This window comes from Salvia splendens, chromosome 15 (genome assembly GCF_004379255.2).
Source record: "Salvia splendens isolate huo1 chromosome 15, SspV2, whole genome shotgun sequence".
Classification (NCBI taxonomy): domain Eukaryota; kingdom Viridiplantae; phylum Streptophyta; class Magnoliopsida; order Lamiales; family Lamiaceae; genus Salvia; species Salvia splendens.
This window is the reverse complement of record NC_056046.1, coordinates 34,746,904-34,764,365: the sequence shown is the minus strand read 5'-3', so window position 1 is coordinate 34,764,365 and position 17,462 is coordinate 34,746,904. Positions and strand designations below refer to the sequence as shown.

Genomic DNA, 17,462 nt, shown 5'->3' with positions numbered 1-17,462 from the left:
CTCATTTGTTTCATTATTTTTAAAGCTATGAAGTTTTTTTTTTCTAAGATATTAGAGTTCCTATCTCAATTAACTATGCAACAAACTAAAACCATTACATGTATTTATACTAATAATTTAAAAACTAATATATTTAACATTTAATCTTTTTAATATAGTTATTATATATTGTATCTATGATCTACATACTAGTAATTCAGTCTTCATAATTGACTTCCGGTAGGTGTTCTTCTGGATACCCTTCTATCTTTAACAAATCACTTGTTTTTCTACTTTTGTCCTTTGAAGACTCAGTCTGGATTTTAAGGAGAAAAATATTGTTTCCAGAATAATCATTAGATAATATTGTTAAGTGTGGTTGGAGGATTGGTGTTCATGTAGAGATGTTGAATAATAGAAAAGGATCAGAGAATGATGCAAACTGCTCCCTGATGTTTACTTACTTCTTACACAACATTGCACATGTTCTGATTTTACTAGTTTGTTGCATTGCATAGTGCAGAGATAGAGATTTGATAATTTTGTGTGTAAATTGAGGATGTGATGAATGCATAATAATTACTATCAATTAAAGGGAATAAAAATGGCAACCAACACTATTTTTCATATTACATGAAGCATATCTTACAACATGTTTGGGTGTCCAAAGCTGATATGGCTGGTGCAGTCTTCGGCCCTGTCGAACGAATCCAAGCATACCCAGCAAACATGTCTCCCGCACCTACACGAAACGTGGTTGCACCCGTCCACCTTCTCAACCGTGAACCCACACCCCGGGCACGTCTTCACGTTATCTTTCCCCATGCACCACTCCCTGAGCGATGCATCGGGATCAACTTTCAGCTCGCGATACCTCTAGCAGGACAGGAGCGGGTGGTACTCAACGTGGCACTTGGTACACGTCTCCATGAAGCACACCCCGCATCTGAAGGCTGCAGCGGGGCCACTGGGACCCGCTGCTCTGTACACTGAAGGACAGTCGGTCGACGGGCAAAACTGCAAAGCACCTCCACTCGCTTCCACGTATGCACCCAACGAAGCCTCGAAAAGTTCATCGAGTTTCTCTTTCCACAGCAAAGACCTCAAATCAGCAACCGCGATTGTAGCCTCGCAATCCCATTTAGAACAGAGCAATGGGAAACGTCCGCGACTTTGGATAACAGATTCAAACTGCCTCAACAAACATGACTTGCAGGCTTTGTGATGGCAGTCCTCAAGCATGTGAGAATCACACGGCTCCGCTTCACATAGACAGAGGAAACAAGCACTATCATGATCATTCTCCAGGCTTTGCAACGCGCTTGGCTGTGAAAGATCGCGCAGTATGCTTTCGACTTCTTGCATCAATGCTCTGCTACCTTTAACAGATATAGTGTGACGTCTTACATTTAAAGACAACTCCACCTCTGGCACTTTATCTCTAAGTCCGTTAAGATCCGGCCCAAAACGCTCAACAACTCTCTTCATCATATCAGAAGGGAAGACTCCATCGCGAAGTCGAATCTCGAGTTGCCTACTGTCATATAGGGTTAGGAGACCTTTGACTAAACTCTGCTGTGCATACTCCATCTTTTCGGGGGGACCATAGACTCTCAAAGTCATTTTCTGCTTATCGAAGAATATATGCGTTCCAGTCCCTCCCTCAACGGATTTCATAAGCATTACCCCATCCCGCGAAAAAAGAATCTCAAGAACAGCCGGGGTTATATCCGGATGATGTACAATTGTCCCTCCAACGAGCTCCGACAGAGACTTTTCCAACTCGAAAACAAGTCTAGTGGCACTAGCCGATATCTTTACTCGGTAGCCACCATTATTGGTTTTCTCCATACACCATTCTACACCTGCACAAAATTGAACATCAGCAACATAACAGTACATTTAAGGCATTTTAATGAAATGCATTTCCACAAATCAAAATCAGGGCATTTAGTACCTTGATAACGCGGATCACGATGAAGCCTTCTGAGGGAATGATGAAACTCGTTCTCGATAACATGATATACAGAGGGAGGGCAATACACAGAGCCATTAAACAGTGGACGACATACAATTTTTTGCCACGAGCCACACCAAGGTAGTACTTTTCGGTCGATATGCTCCAGGGCCCTGGCTGTCTCCAAATATAAATTTCCATCAAAATCAATTTGGGCTCTCATGATATTGTCCTTTGCTTCTGGTGGAAATACCTTAACGTTAACCGGGGCACCCTGGATCCTTCTAGGCATGAAGGGAGAAATTTCTCGCAAAATGGCATCCTCACAAGCCGGTGGTGGTGGTAGAAGATCGTCATTTGCATTCTCTAGCAGCAGAAAGAAGTCCGTGATTTGCCTACTTGTCGAAGCTCTTATGACGGGACGTATATCTTCTTGAGAAAGCTCCCTGTCAAGCCCAGTAATTCTAATGCTGTCTCGAAACTTAGCACTTGGTGTACACCAAACACGCGTATCACCAATAACTAGATTGGCGAGATCATTCACCATTGCTTCGACATCATCTGGATTGCATTTCACAAATGCAATCCCTTTGCTGCGCCGACGAGGCCACGAGATTTTGGCTTTGATACGATTGGACGACATCATTCTGAGATCACTGTCTTGATTTTTTATACAAGGAACGACCCTTAACAAACCACCACTAAATTCGACATTATTCAACGCAGAAGCCTTCTCTGCAGCATCAGGAGTAAAAAATGTCACCCTTCCCCACTTGTCCTTCTCTTCATTTTCCTGACTAGAGACATAGAACCTGCTAACAGAGCAAACCAAACCCGAAGTGAAACTCTCAATAAAGAGTAGAAGCTCTTTCCGATCAAGTGCGCTAACATTAGAATGATATATGTCAACAGACAGGCATCTGTTCTCAAGTTCCAGATGCCTTATCTCAGCACCAGCACCAAAGAGAGCAACGGAGTTCAAGACCTTAGGGCCATACATAAATTCCTCAATACACTCATTCCGCAATAGCTTCTTTTCATACTCCAATGCTTCTACAACTAAACCCATCACTCTCTCAATATGCTGTGAAGAAGCATACACAAGCACCTCATTCTGGTCAACATCAACCACAACACCAATCCTTTCATCAGCACACGACTCTCTTACTTTTGATTCAAGAAAGCGCACATTGCTATTAGATTTCCCACAAAACCTTTTTAACTGAGCACTTCCAAACCCTGATAGAACCCTCTTCTGCAACCGTTGCCTGTTCATTGCCAAGAAATCAAAATGGTAGAGAAGGAGACAGGGTCGGAAAACAATCAAAATCACATGCTGTAACACATGCCAAATACTCATTTGACACAGATAATATTTCCGAGAAAACCACCCAGGCCGGCCTTTGGTCGAAGTTGAACAAAGAACACGCAAGATGCTACTGCACATGTTTCTTTGTTAGTGCCACTTCATAACCGAGTTGATCGTGGCCAGAGTACATATCCACATTTCCAGGCAAGGAAGAGAGTGTTACTTTTTTCAAACTTTTTTCATGCTCACCATTCCAAAGCCAATAGTGTGGCACAATGATATTCAATTCATTTTTAAGGCAAGCTTCCATTTCCATAACAGTGTCCTGGCATCTCCTCAATGTCTTTGCATTAATGCTATTTTCCCAACACCAAGTGTTTCTCTTTTCACGCGGAACAGCTTCCCACTCTCTGTAAACGCCAAGAAATGTGAAAAGATCGCCGCTAGGATGGCAAAACCTCACTTTCAGGCAATCAGATTTCAACTTAGCATCCACCGTTCCGACTCTGCAAAATATGCTACTAGAATTTGCCATTACTGCAGCAAGAACAAGACCCTCTTTACCCAACCGCTGGCGGAAGGATTATAAAATTATTTTACCAAGCCGAGGCTCAATACTCAACTTCACTATGTCTTTCCCTTCACTTGTTAACTCATACGCATCGTTTTTCAGCACAATTGCTCCTAGCTGAACAAGATTTCTGACTGCCATATCTATGGAACTGGCACTAGGTGCATCAACTAAGTCAAACTCCTGCAGATCCTTCACACCCAATGCCACGATTTTCAAAATTGCTACGCCAAGATGCACCTTGCGAATTTCTGGTTCCTGGTGTGGTAGCATTGATTTAAAATCATCTTCAGAGTAGAGTCTATAGCATGTCCCAGGCTCTGTTCTCCCAGCACAACCAGCTCGTTGTTTAGCAGAGCTCTAACTGATTCTGCTAACCTTGAGAATGTTCATCCCTGTAGCAGGTTCATACATGCTCTCTTTTGCCATTCCAGGGTCAACCACATACTTGACGTCGGGTATTGTCAGTGATGTCTCAGAAACATTGGTGGAAAATATCACTTTTCTTTTACCTGGATAGGTTAGAAACACTTTATGATGTTCTTCATATGAAAGTTTTCCATGTAAGGGCAATGCTACAACGTACGAAGCTTGGAAATTCTCACAAGCCCATTCTACTTCACTCTGCGACGTCAAGAATGCGAGAATAGTGCCTTCCCTCTCAGTCTTGTTGATCTTCACTACTGTAGTTAGAACATCATGTACATACGACGGCATTAATTTAGACACTTGAGAATGGCAGGGTTCATATTTAACAACAACAGGGAAGTTTCTCCCAGACACATGCAAGGTCCTACAGCCAAAAAAGTAATCAGAGAATCGGTCTGCATCCACGGTAGCAGACATGATGATAAGCCTGAGACGGGGCCTCTGACAGAGTAGAGTCTTGAGCAAAGCCAGAAGGAGATCTGTGTTCAAGCTCCTTTCATGAGCCTCGTCAACAATAATGCAAGATACCATGGATAGTTGATTGTCGCTTATGTAGTGCTGCAACAGGCAATGATCAGTAGCAAACACCATGTTGGACTCAAACTCCTGAAGCGGTGAATATGACGGGTGACACACAACTGGAGTATCATCATAGCACCCAAAGCTTTCCTCTTTCACCCTCTCCGCCAATGTGATTGCAGCAAGTTTTCTTGGCTCCGTGCAAATAATGGCACCGTCTCCACATATTCCAGAATCAGCAAGAAACTGAACCAACTGCGTGCTCTTTCCTGAACCGGTCTCTCCTATAAGTACTGTCACCTGTGAAAGTTCCCATCGAAACAATTAAAATACATTCCGAATGCTTTACCAACAATTGCAAGTCTACATGAAATAATCAACATCAATAAGCAATCATTCCTATTAAAATAAGAACCTCCAAAATGACCTTAAAATGTAATAGACATCAATTTTGTTTCTTTATACAATGATTTTTATATGATGTTAACTTCCATCCTTGCATAAAAGTTGATTGAGTTGGAAATTGTCACCCTTTCTTTCATATAATTATAATTTTCCATGTTTGAAATGTGACAATTAATACTACAAGAGAATGAGGCTAGAGCAACCTGTTAGCAGTATATCTGCTTCATGATCTCGCAGCGATGGGCATAAATAGGCAGTCCGTCATCGAGCCTCCTGCATTCCCTCATCATCAGTGTGAATAATGATTATTAGTTGCTGAGTGTGAGGAAAATAGTAAAGTTACGAGCTGCCGAAAAGAGTCCCGAGCTCGTAACTGCCGAAAAGAGTCCCGAGCTCGTAACTACCGAGAAGAGTCCCGAGCTCGTAACTACCGAGAAGAGTCCCGAGCTCGTAACTACCGAGAAGAGTCCCGAGCTCGTAACTACCGAGAAGAGTCCCGAGCTCGTAGCTGCCGAAAAGAAGGTCACAGCTCCCGAGCTTCAGGAGCCGTCCGATCAAGCGCGCCATCTGCAAGATTGAATGTCAACCGTAGATTCAACTAGCCGTTGGATTTGTAACAGTTTTGTGTTTGTTTTCAGCTTTCTAGTTTGTTAGTTGTTAAGCTCTCTTATTCGGTTCTCATACATAAGAACGAGAGAGAGATGTTTTCAGTTTGTAACAGATAACATCCATTTTAGATTTTTCTCAAGAAAGCTTTCCAAATTTTTCCCAAAGTGTGTTCATCATTCTTGTTCATTGATTCTTGATTGTGTTTCTCGATACTATTCTAACAAGTGGCGCCGTCTGTGGGAACTATCCGGCAAGAGTATCGATCAAAATCAGATTGAATCGGTGTTGATGATGGCTTCAAGATTCGAAGCAGAAAGATTTACCGGGAAAAACGACTTCAGCCTTTGGAGAATGAAGATGAAGGCGATGTTGATCCAGCAGGGTTTGTCTGAGGCTCTAGCGCCGGCGAGCAAGGAAGGTGAAGGCCAAGTGCTCGATGAAAAGGCCAAGGCCAAGCGCGCAGAGGTTTTTGCAAAGGCACACAGCACGGTGGTGCTGTGCTTGGGCGACAAGGTGTTGCGGGAAGTTGCAAAAGAGACAACCGCCGCTGGGGTTCTTGAGAAACTTGAGGATCTATACATGACAAAGTCCCTCGCAAATCGCCTCTTCATGAAGCAGAGGCTATATTCATACCGGTTTTCGCAGGAAAAGGGAATACTAGAGCAGCTGGAAGACTTTGATAAGGCAGTGGATGATTTGGAAAACATTGATGTTTCCATTGGTGATGAAGACAAGGCCATACTATTGTTAAATGCCTTGCCAAAGTCCTATGATCAATTGAGAGATGCCATACTCTTTGGAGGGGAAGGCACGGTTACTTTCCAAGAAGTTCAAAATGCTCTGAGGGCCAAAGAACTGCACAAGAAGGGATGCAAGGAGGCTGAAGTTGTTCCAGAGAGCCTCAATGTCAGAAAGTTCAAAGTCAAGAAGATGTTCAAGAAAATTGGTGAGAACAGCAAGGCACCCTCAATTGATCAAAAGGAGACTCGAGCTTGTTTTTGGTGCAAGAAGCCGGGTCACCTAAAGAAGGATTGCTTCGCTTGGAAAAAGAAACAAGCTGCTGAATCTGGAAAGGGGAAGAACACCACTGATTTTGTGGAAGAAGCTGAGGAGTCCCCTGAGGTATTGAATATTATGGCATATGAGGATGGGAGTTCATGGATTCTTGACTCCGGGTGCAGCTTCCACATATGTCCATGTGTGGAATTTTTCTCTGATTTGAGAGAGTCAACTGGGACAGTTATACTTGGGAACAATCAAGTATGTCATGTTGAAGCTATAGGGAATGTAAAACTCAGGCTGGATAATGGCTCTGAGAAAATCTTGAGCGATGTTAGGCTGATCCCCACAGTGAAGAGAAACCTTATATCACTAGGGATGCTTGAGAAGAAGGGGTGCACTTTTGAGTCCTCGGATGGAGTGATGAAAATCAAGAAGGGGGCCACTGTGATTATGCATGGAGAGAGGAAGGGAAGCCTCTATTACTTGTGTGGAGCTGCAGTAAGGATCAGGGGCAGTCAACTGAACATCATTGTGCCAGAATCTGTGAAAACTTGGCACATGAGACTCGGGCATCCAGCAGCTGGGAGCATTAAGGAGTTGATTAAAAAGGGAGTTATTCATGGGCTGGAAAGCAAGAATGGTGAGCCATGTGAAGAGTGTATTCTTGGCAAGTCAAAGAAGCTCCCTTATCCAAAAGGTAAACATCTATCACAAGCACCTCTTGATTATGCACATAGTGATTTGTGGGGACCCTCCCCTGTGAATTCAGTTGGAGGAGGGAGGTATTATATGACCATAATAGATGATTATTCCAGAAAAATATGGCTATATATCTTGAAGGAAAAATCTGAGGCCTTTACTAAGTTTAGAGATTGGTGCATTATGGTTGAAAGAGAGAAAGGCAGATCTCTGGGCTGTCTGAGGACAGACAATGGACTCGAATTTTTGTCAAAAGAATTTGATAGATTCTGCCAGGATAGAGGGATCAGACGCCACAAAACCGTTCCACTAAACCCCCAACAAAATGGGGTGGCAGAAAGGGCAAACCGCACCATATTAGAGAGAGTAAGGTGTATGTTGCTCAGTTCAGGAATGGAGAAGAAATTTTGGGCTGAAGCTGCTGCAACTGCTGTGAAATTATTGAATAAATGCCCCTCTTCAGCCATTGAGAGTGACACTCCAGACTTTAAATGGTATGGGACATATGGAAACTACTCAGATCTCAAGATATTTGGCTGCCAAGCCTATGCACACCTCAAGCAAAGTAAGCTGGATGCAAGGGCAGTGAAATGTGTGCTTCTGGGATACCAACCCGGTGTAAAGGGATACAGGCTTTGGAGCATTGAACCTGGAAATCACAAGATCATTGTGAGCCGAGATGTAGTCTTCAATGAGTTTGTGATGCCCTTCAATAAGTCACAAGGTTCTGCAAAGGCTGCTGCAGTATCTGATGAAGCTATGAGATCTGGAATACAGCCTGAGGTGGAGCCTGAAGTGGAGTCTGAAGAGGTGGTTCCAGGTGGAGCAAATGATGGAAATATTGATCAGCCACAAGAAGGGTCAGATGCAGAGACTGAGGATCTCAGCCAATATCAGTTAGCTCGAGATAGAGTCAGGAGAAAGAATGTCAAAATGCCAGCCAGATATGCTGACTCAGAGATGCTTTACTTTGCATTATGTGTAGCTGAGGAGGTGGAGTTTGGGGAACCAGCCACATATAAAGCTGCCATGGAATGCAAAGAAAGAAGTGAGTGGATGAAAGCCATGGTTGAGGAGATAGACTCCTTGCTGAAAAATGGGACATGGATATTGGTAGACAAAGTTGAAGGAAGAAGGATTGTGAGCTGCAAGTGGATATTCAAAAAGAAATTGGAGTCGGCTGATAATGTGAAAATCAGATACAAGGCTAGACTTGTAGCAAGGGGCTTCACACAAGAGTATGGAGTTGATTATAGTGAGGTCTTCTCTCCTGTGGTGAAGCACACATCCATAAGAACTCTCTTGGCAGTGGTTGCAAGGCTGGACTGGGAGCTGGAGCAGCTCGATGTGAAAACGGCTTTTTTGCATGGAGATTTGGTGGAAACAATCTTTATGCAACAGCCAGAGGGCTTTGCCAAAGCTGGGGAGGAAAACAAAGTTTGTCTATTGAAAAAGAGTATATATGGCCTCAAGCAAGCTAGTAGGCAATGGCATATCAAGTTTGATAATCATATCTTGGCAAATGGCTTCACTAGATCGAAATATGATGAATGCGTTTATATCAAGAAGAAAGGGGGTCTGGTGGTGGCTTATTTGCTCTTGTACGTGGATGATATGCTAGTTGCTGGTTCAAGCAAGAAGGTGATTCAAGAGATCAAAGAGGATCTGAAGTCAGCATTTGATATGAAAGATCTTGGGAATGCTAGAAGGATCTTGGGCATGAACATTGTTAGAAATAGATCCAAGAAGGAGATTTGGTTGAACCAGTCTGATTACATTTCGAGATTGGTCAGAAAGTTCAAGATGCAAGACACAAAACCTACAGCAACTCCTCTGGCCCAACACTTCAGATTGTCTGTTGAGCAGAAGCCACAAACTGAGGAAGAGAGAGCTGAGATGCAGAAAGTCCCTTATGCCAATATTGTGGGGAGTATCATGTATGCAATGATCAGCTCGAGGCCAGATGTGGCTCAAGCCATCAGTGTAACCAGCAGGTTCATGAGTGACCATGGCAAGGAGCATTGGTCAGCCTTGAAGTGGATATTAAAGTACTTGAATGGAGCAGGAAACCTTGGGATCCTGTTCAAGGGAAATGAGGAGGTAAAAGGGGATGCGTTGGTGGGTTATTGTGATAGTGATTATGCTGGGAATATTGACAGTAGAAAGTCCCAGTCAGGTTACATTTTCACCCTATATGGAAGTGCAGTGAGCTGGAAATCCAGCTTGCAAAGTGTGGTTGCATTGTCCACCACAGAGGCCGAATATATGGCCTTGGTAGCAGCTGTGAAAGAGTCATTTTGGTTGAAGGGGATAGCTGCAGATTTTGGTGTTAGTCAGAAGGCAGTAGCCATTGGTTGTGACAACCAAAGTGCCATCAGCTTAGCTAAGAACAATGTGTTTCATGAGAGGAGCAAGCACATAGATGTGCGTCTGCATTTCATTCGTGAAGAGATAGAGAAGGGAAGGGTGAAGGTGTTTAAGGTAGACACCTTGGAAAATCCAGCCGACATGCTCACCAAAACCTTACCGAGGGAGAAGTTTGAGTTGTGTTTGAAGTTGGTTGGGATGTGTAAAAGAAGTTGATCACTCAGCAAATAATATTCAAGGTGGAGATTGTGAATAATGATTATTAGTTGCTGAGTGTGAGGAAAATAGTAAAGTTACGAGCTGCCGAAAAGAGTCCCGAGCTCGTAACTGCCGAAAAGAGTCCCGAGCTCGTAACTACCGAGAAGAGTCCCGAGCTCGTAACTACCGAGAAGAGTCCCGAGCTCGTAACTACCGAGAAGAGTCCCGAGCTCGTAACTACCGAGAAGAGTCCCGAGCTCGTAGCTGCCGAAAAGAAGGTCACAGCTCCCGAGCTTCAGGAGCCGTCCGATCAAGCGCGCCATCTGCAAGATTGAATGTCAACCGTAGATTCAACTAGCCGTTGGATTTGTAACAGTTTTGTGTTTGTTTTCAGCTTTCTAGTTTGTTAGTTGTTAAGCTCTCTTATTCGGTTCTCATACATAAGAACGAGAGAGAGATGTTTTCAGTTTGTAACAGATAACATCCATTTTAGATTTTTCTCAAGAAAGCTTTCCAAATTTTTCCCAAAGTGTGTTCATCATTCTTGTTCATTGATTCTTGATTGTGTTTCTCGATACTATTCTAACAATCAGCATATAAATCCTCCTCAATAGACCTAATGCCATTTCTGAATTCCTCAATCCTGTTGGATATAAAGGTAGTCTCACCCACCAAAACCTCCCTTTTCTCACACAGCTCATTGAAAACCCGCAACCTTCCCTTATCTCTCAAGACGCTAGAAATCCTTCTAATTTCATCTTCCACATAATCCAATTTCTTCATCCACTTCTCCACCAACACACCCTCCTTCAACCCCTTCAATTTCTCGAGAAACAACACCTTCAGCCTATCGTTCAATTCCAGCCTATCCGAGGGAAGCTCGATGTTGGAAACAAGGTGGGGCACAAAGCCAAACCCCTTTCCTTCCAATTTCATCTCCCAGAGCTGAACCACCGTCGCCAGAGTCTCGCACCACTGCTCGTAATCGAGTGAGACGGAGATAGAATTCGACACGGCGAAATTCGATCTCTGCGGCGGGTCTCCGGACCACGGCCTCCGCGTCGGCCCGCTTATGCCCGGGGCGGTGGGCGATCGTAGTTGCTGGAAGGGAACTGTGATCTCCGGTGGTACGGTGCGGTTGACGAAGGATGACGGCGGCCGGCAGAAGAAGAGGCGTTGGATTGGTCCATGAACGTGCATGCAATGCAACTGGGATACCGTTTTAGATATCTACAAAAAGGCGCCAAAATCGAATTAAATAGTTGATGAGAGAAAAAAGTGAGTTTAGAAGCGTGGCTGAGTAAGAGGAGAATTGTGGGAGAAAGGTGGACGAACGGAGGCTGTTGCACGTTAATCTGAGACCGCCTCTTCTTGGTCAGACGTTAATCTCTTCGCTTAATTATCAAAATTAACAATTTAGGGTTCAAACTATTGTTGATTTATTTTACAATAAAATATAAGATTAATAATATAATTTGTGAAATAGATAAATACATTAAATAATAATTTGAATCCATTATTTAAATTAATAAGCATATTAAGCGAAATAGAAAATAACTAAAATTAATTAAATAAGCTTGGGCCATTAAAAATTCCTTTCACTGTATTATATGTGAATTATAACATACTAGCATAGAATATATAATATTCCAAATTTACGATTTTATGTTAGTGTATTTTTTATTGTATATATTAATTAATTTGTAGTAGTATAATTTATTGACAACGTGTTGTGGAGTTAGGGTGAAATGTAAATAATATGTAGGTATGATTGAAAAATATAAAAAACAATAAGTGAATATTGAATACTTTTTTGAATTTGAGTTTGATTTATTTGATTGAATTAAAATTATGATTAAGTGACGTATAAGTTTGGGATAAATGGTTAGAGACACTCTTAAAAAAATCAACAATTTAATTTTCAGTTTGGTATCAAATTTCAATATCTCAAAAGTTTTACTATCTAAATTTATAATCATAATTAAGTGACTATTCAGATTTGAAGTAGAAATATTGGGATGAAAAGGATAAGAGGAGAAAATAAAAATAGATGGTGGTCGGCAACGGTGAAGTCCGTGACAACTACTCATTTCGTTGTTTTATGGCTGCTTTCGGATCTCCATCTTCTTCTTCTTATTTTCGTTGTCTTAAAGTGTGATTGATATGTTATTTTTTTTATGAGAGACATGAATACATGATCAACCATACACCTGCGCTGAGCCTTTGTTCATGATTGTTGTTATTAATCTTACTAAAAATACTATAATTACCATTTTTAAAAAGTTCTTGAAACATGTTTTATGTGCTACTTCATCCGTCCCTGAAAACTATAAACATTTAATGTGCTTGAAGTGCACTAATATGAATTGATTTATAGAGTATATCCATATGTACTCTATCAATAAATCTGCAAATTTTACATTATTCTCTCTTATTATATTCTCTATCTATTTTAACTATTTAACGTTTCTAAAAATGGAAACAACACTCTCTCTACTTTTTCCTCTCTCTTACTTTAACATGTACTCATTAACTCACAAAATAATACTACATAAAATCTCATGCCGAAAATCAAATGTTTCATATTTAATGGGACGGAGGTAGTATAATTTTTTTTCAAAATGAGTGTAAAAAAAATGACTTAACGTGGGACATATGGAGTAGGTATTAGTGTAATGATTCGCAGTATAATGCATCACTAATTAATTGACACACCAATTTACTTGTCCCTAACACCATGCTCACCTAACCCAAATATTACGACATGATATTTTCTTTTCGAGATGAACTGAAATAAAATGAAATACTATGGAGTATTTGGAATTAAATCGTGGGCTATTATTGGGTTTCATCATTTAATGTGATCAAATGCAGCTATTTAATTTTCAACTTGTTTTCATTCAAAATGAAATATTGTGATTGGAATTAATCCATGTGCCATTGTTGGGTTTTGTCATTTATTGTGACATTTCGTGTATTAAAATGTCCTCATTCTATTTTATTCATTTATTTATTCATTTATTTATTTATTTATTTATTTGTTTGATTTTTAATTTATTATTAAAATTATTATTATTATTATTATTATTATTATTATTATAATAGTTATACTGCCATTTCTGTCTATTCCTCAAAACTCCCCTTTAGCTAAAGAATAATTCTCAAATGTCTTAAATTAAGGATTTAATTAGAGTAAGAAAATTTTAAAATAATGAATGCATTTATCAAATAAAAGAATTAGAGTACATATTAAATTGTAATATTGTCGGCTGTTTTTAGGGTTGGATTTTAGGGATATTTTCCATGTATATTGATTGGGCTATATATATTATTTGATAACATTCTAGATTTATTTACTTAACAATTCTAAATGGAATAATTCACGCCCATATTCGAATAGAACAACCATGAGATCTTGCGCTATGTTTAATATAGACAGATTAGTAAAAATCCATCTCTATAATTATGTATGATAAGTCTAATTTCATGCATCGGTTATGGGGTTAAATTCAGTAATTTTCGGGGTCTAACACATTTTTTAAGTCAGGTGTGTGGAGGAAATCGCCAGGTCCAGGAAGTGGAGGAGATAATTGTCAGGCGAAGGAATTCAGCAGAAAGTGAGCGGAAAAGTAACAAATTGCCAGACGGAGGAGATCACTAGACGAAGGGCAAAGTGGAGAATTCAAAGAGAGATTCTAGAAGATCGACTCCGCATCTATAAATAGAGAGCACGCGACACACATGAGAGGACTTACATCACATTTTCGCTCTTAGCTCACTTTCACACACAATCCACACACACTTGGGGCATAGGGGATTTATGAGGGTTCATCGGGGCTCTTAGTTGTTCGTTGTTGTGTACCACCGTCCTCACGTAGGGCGAGGAAACAATTTACTGCTTTTTAGTTAATTTCTATTGGAATCTCGTCCGAGACTTCGCGGTTCGAAGCTCGGCGTTCTTTTGTTTTTGTGAAGTTTGAATCTCGTGGTTATGAAAGTTTTCGTTTCTGAAATGGTAATTCTTTATTGAAGCTTACACAAATTATTTTAGATATAAATTAATACACAAATCAATCCTCACCGTCCATTAAATCAAGATCGATAGGACCAAATTGATCAATCACGAGCCACAAGAACAACTTGCTTTCCCACATTGCGACCAGAAAAGTGTCCAACCAAAGCAGCTGGCGCAGCCTCAATTCCTTCAACAATGAAGTAGTCGAAGACGACGAATCCTTGCATTCGGATTTTCTTTACGATCACATACATCAAGTTGTGTGTCGCGTCTGGCTCCTCCTCGTCATACTGCGAAATCGTCCCGCAGGCGGTGATGCGACCGTGGGGTCTAATGTTCGGTAGCACCGCATCGAGCATTTTGCCTCCTACAGTTTCGAAATATATGTCGATCCATTCGGGGAAGTACCTAAATAGTTGTGATTAATTCCATACACTTATTAGAGATAACAAAGTACGGGCCGGGGTTGTGCTCATTAGACCGAAAGAGAAATTTTGATCATAAATATATGTTTTTTGTTTATTTATGTGGCTAGCCAGGGCCATATGGGCTATATGTATATATATATATATATCTTTGGATTGGACCGGCCCGACCCGACCCAATATCTTGTTGGCCCATAATCTATATGGTCAGATCAGTTAATTATATATGTAAAAGAAATTAATTAATTTTGTCACTTTATATATATACCTCTTTATGGCTTCATTCAGGTACGATTCTTCATTGTAGTTGAATGCATCATCAAACCCCAATATGTTCTTCAAAAGGTCAACCTTGAACAAAGTAATATATATAAATAAATTAACTCTAAAAAATATAAAGTAATTACAGCCCCAAAAAGAAAATTGCTACTTCAGTATGAAGATAATTGCTGAGGTCATTTTTATTAATATTTTTTATTAAAGATAATGCTTATTGAATATTTTAAACCTTGAATTAGAGTTGACTTTTGACTGTATGGTTATTTATGTTAATTATTACTATTATATTCCATATTCATTTAATCACCGACAAATTATGCAAATTCAAATTGAAAAAAGAAGTTGGTGAATGGATTTTTATAAATTAATTTAAAAGAATAATTAAAAGACATTATGTTGTGATCCTGCGCTTCCAACGTCATAACACCTAAATAGCTTAGCAAATTGGCCAACAAGCTAACCTACAACTCCTGATGCAGCCGATATAAAGACGAGTTCAACCTTTTTTGGAGAGCAAATCTCGTAAAATCCAACATATGCAGTGATACCGGCCATACCTTCACAAAATGATCGTCAAAATATGCAGTGATAGACGCAGAAAATTTCATTTAAAGATTATTACTTAAGTCTAATACTTTTGTTAGCGATGCGTGTATGATGTGGTTATGTGTTATTATTGTTAACATTTTAAAACACGTAATTCACAATTGATTTATTCTGATTTTGCTTCCGATTAAGATTTTGAGTTTAAAATGGTTTGATATAATTCTATAATCATAATTCAACCAATGAATTATTTAACTATAAAATTTAACATTATTTTGGTTGATGTCACATTTAATAGTTAAAATGCAAAATCAAATCGAATCAATAGTTTGGTTGCAAAATCAGAACAAATTAATAGTTTGATCGTTTACATGTGAATTTAATAGTTTGGTTGCAAAATAGAACAAATTAATAGTTTGATAATTTACATATGAATTGTAAAGTCTGTATGCAAAAACTATATTTTGATTAAATATTATAAATTTATAGGCAAATTATCCTACAATAATATGCACTGACACGATACATACGGTGGCTAATTTGACAAACAAATTTACCAAGAATTCCAGTGTAATAGGAGAGAGGCACATCCACAGAAGGGATTTATAATAAATGTGATGTATATTAAATTCAACCCTACTTATATTTTTCTTTTGTTTCTTGAACTTTGTTTATAGTTTGGCGTTTTATATATTAAATTAAGTGAAAGATATGCTTTAAAATCCCACTAGTCACGAATAAATATATTATTTTCATACGGTTAATTTTTACCTTGAATTATCCAAGTTTATACATTCAAAATATTATTCTCGATTCTCACATAAAATGTGATTTTCACATTAATCCATGAACACATATAAAGTGATGTAATTATGTTATGACTATGAAAAAAAAATACACTAGAACATTTAGTGTCTTAATACCTTCATAAATAACTTTATAGCGCCTAAATAAACACTTTATTAAGCCAAAACGTGTAGTTTCTTCATAGCCTCCAATAAATAAAGTATAAATTCTCAATTGATCCTTGATTAACACTCTCCTTTTCATTAGCCGTTGTATATCTGCTATTCTTTCTACATCATTGGGTCGAAGACTTGAAGCACAACGGCATAAGCTTGATTCTGGCGGTATTCATGGGCCGGCGGTGGGGTCGGTCGGCCCCCCTCGACCCCAATCGCCGTTCATTCCTAGATATGGTTATATGTCTTGGCCATATTAAAATACTAATTTTGTTAATAACTAATGGTTAATTAATCTCATTTTGACTTGATGAATGAGATAAATATGGATTGACTTGATTAACATGTTAAATATGAATTGAAATATATAGGTTAGGACCAGAAGCGAAAACACTTAATTGATTATTATTGTATAGGACAAAATATGTTTTTTTTAATATACGAGCCTAATTTTGGACTTTAAAATACAAGTACTCTACTAATTATTAATGTATAGGATAAAATATGTTTTTTAATATACGAGCAATTTTAGACTTTAAAATAAAAGTACTCTACCTAATTGACAAAATCTATTAGTGTATAGGACAAAATATGTTTTTTTAATATACGAGCCTAATTTTGGACTTTAAAATACAAGTACTCTACTAATTATTAATGTATAGGATAAAAATGTTTTTTTAATATAGGAGCCTAATTTTAGACTTTAAAATACAAGTACTCTATCTAATTGACAAAATTTATTAATGTATAGGACAAAATATGTTTTTTTAATATACAAGCCTAATTTTAGACTTTAAAATACAAGTACTCTACCTAATGGACAAAATCTTTAAACAGTGGATCAAAATATCTTTTTAAATAAATATGCGAGACAAAATTTAAACTTTAGTCAAACTAAATAAATAATAAGTCTAATATTGTGTCGCATTTTACGAAAAATTGAAAGTATTGAAAACAACTTTACAAATGTTGTGAGTGAATTAGTCAAATGTAGTGAACTTAATACCTAATGACCTATAAATACAATAAATTTTGCCAGCCATAACCTAAAGTCATAAAAGAAAATACAAACTGAGACTCGTTCAGTTTCCCTTATATGGCCTGGTGGGCCCACGTAATTGGACCTTTTTTTCAAGTGTTCAGTGTTGGAGAATTCCGCTGGTGGATAACTTCGACCTGAGCTCGATTAGG

General features: G+C 39.0%; 2 pseudogenes; both read right to left on the bottom strand.

Annotated features, from left to right (window-relative positions):
* Positions 1-548: 548 nt before the first annotated feature.
* LOC121767092 lies at positions 549-11,244 on the bottom strand (annotated as a pseudogene).
* A 2,827-nt stretch (positions 11,245-14,071) lies between these two features.
* LOC121767091 lies at positions 14,072-15,912 on the bottom strand (annotated as a pseudogene).
* Positions 15,913-17,462: the final 1,550 nt, after the last annotated feature.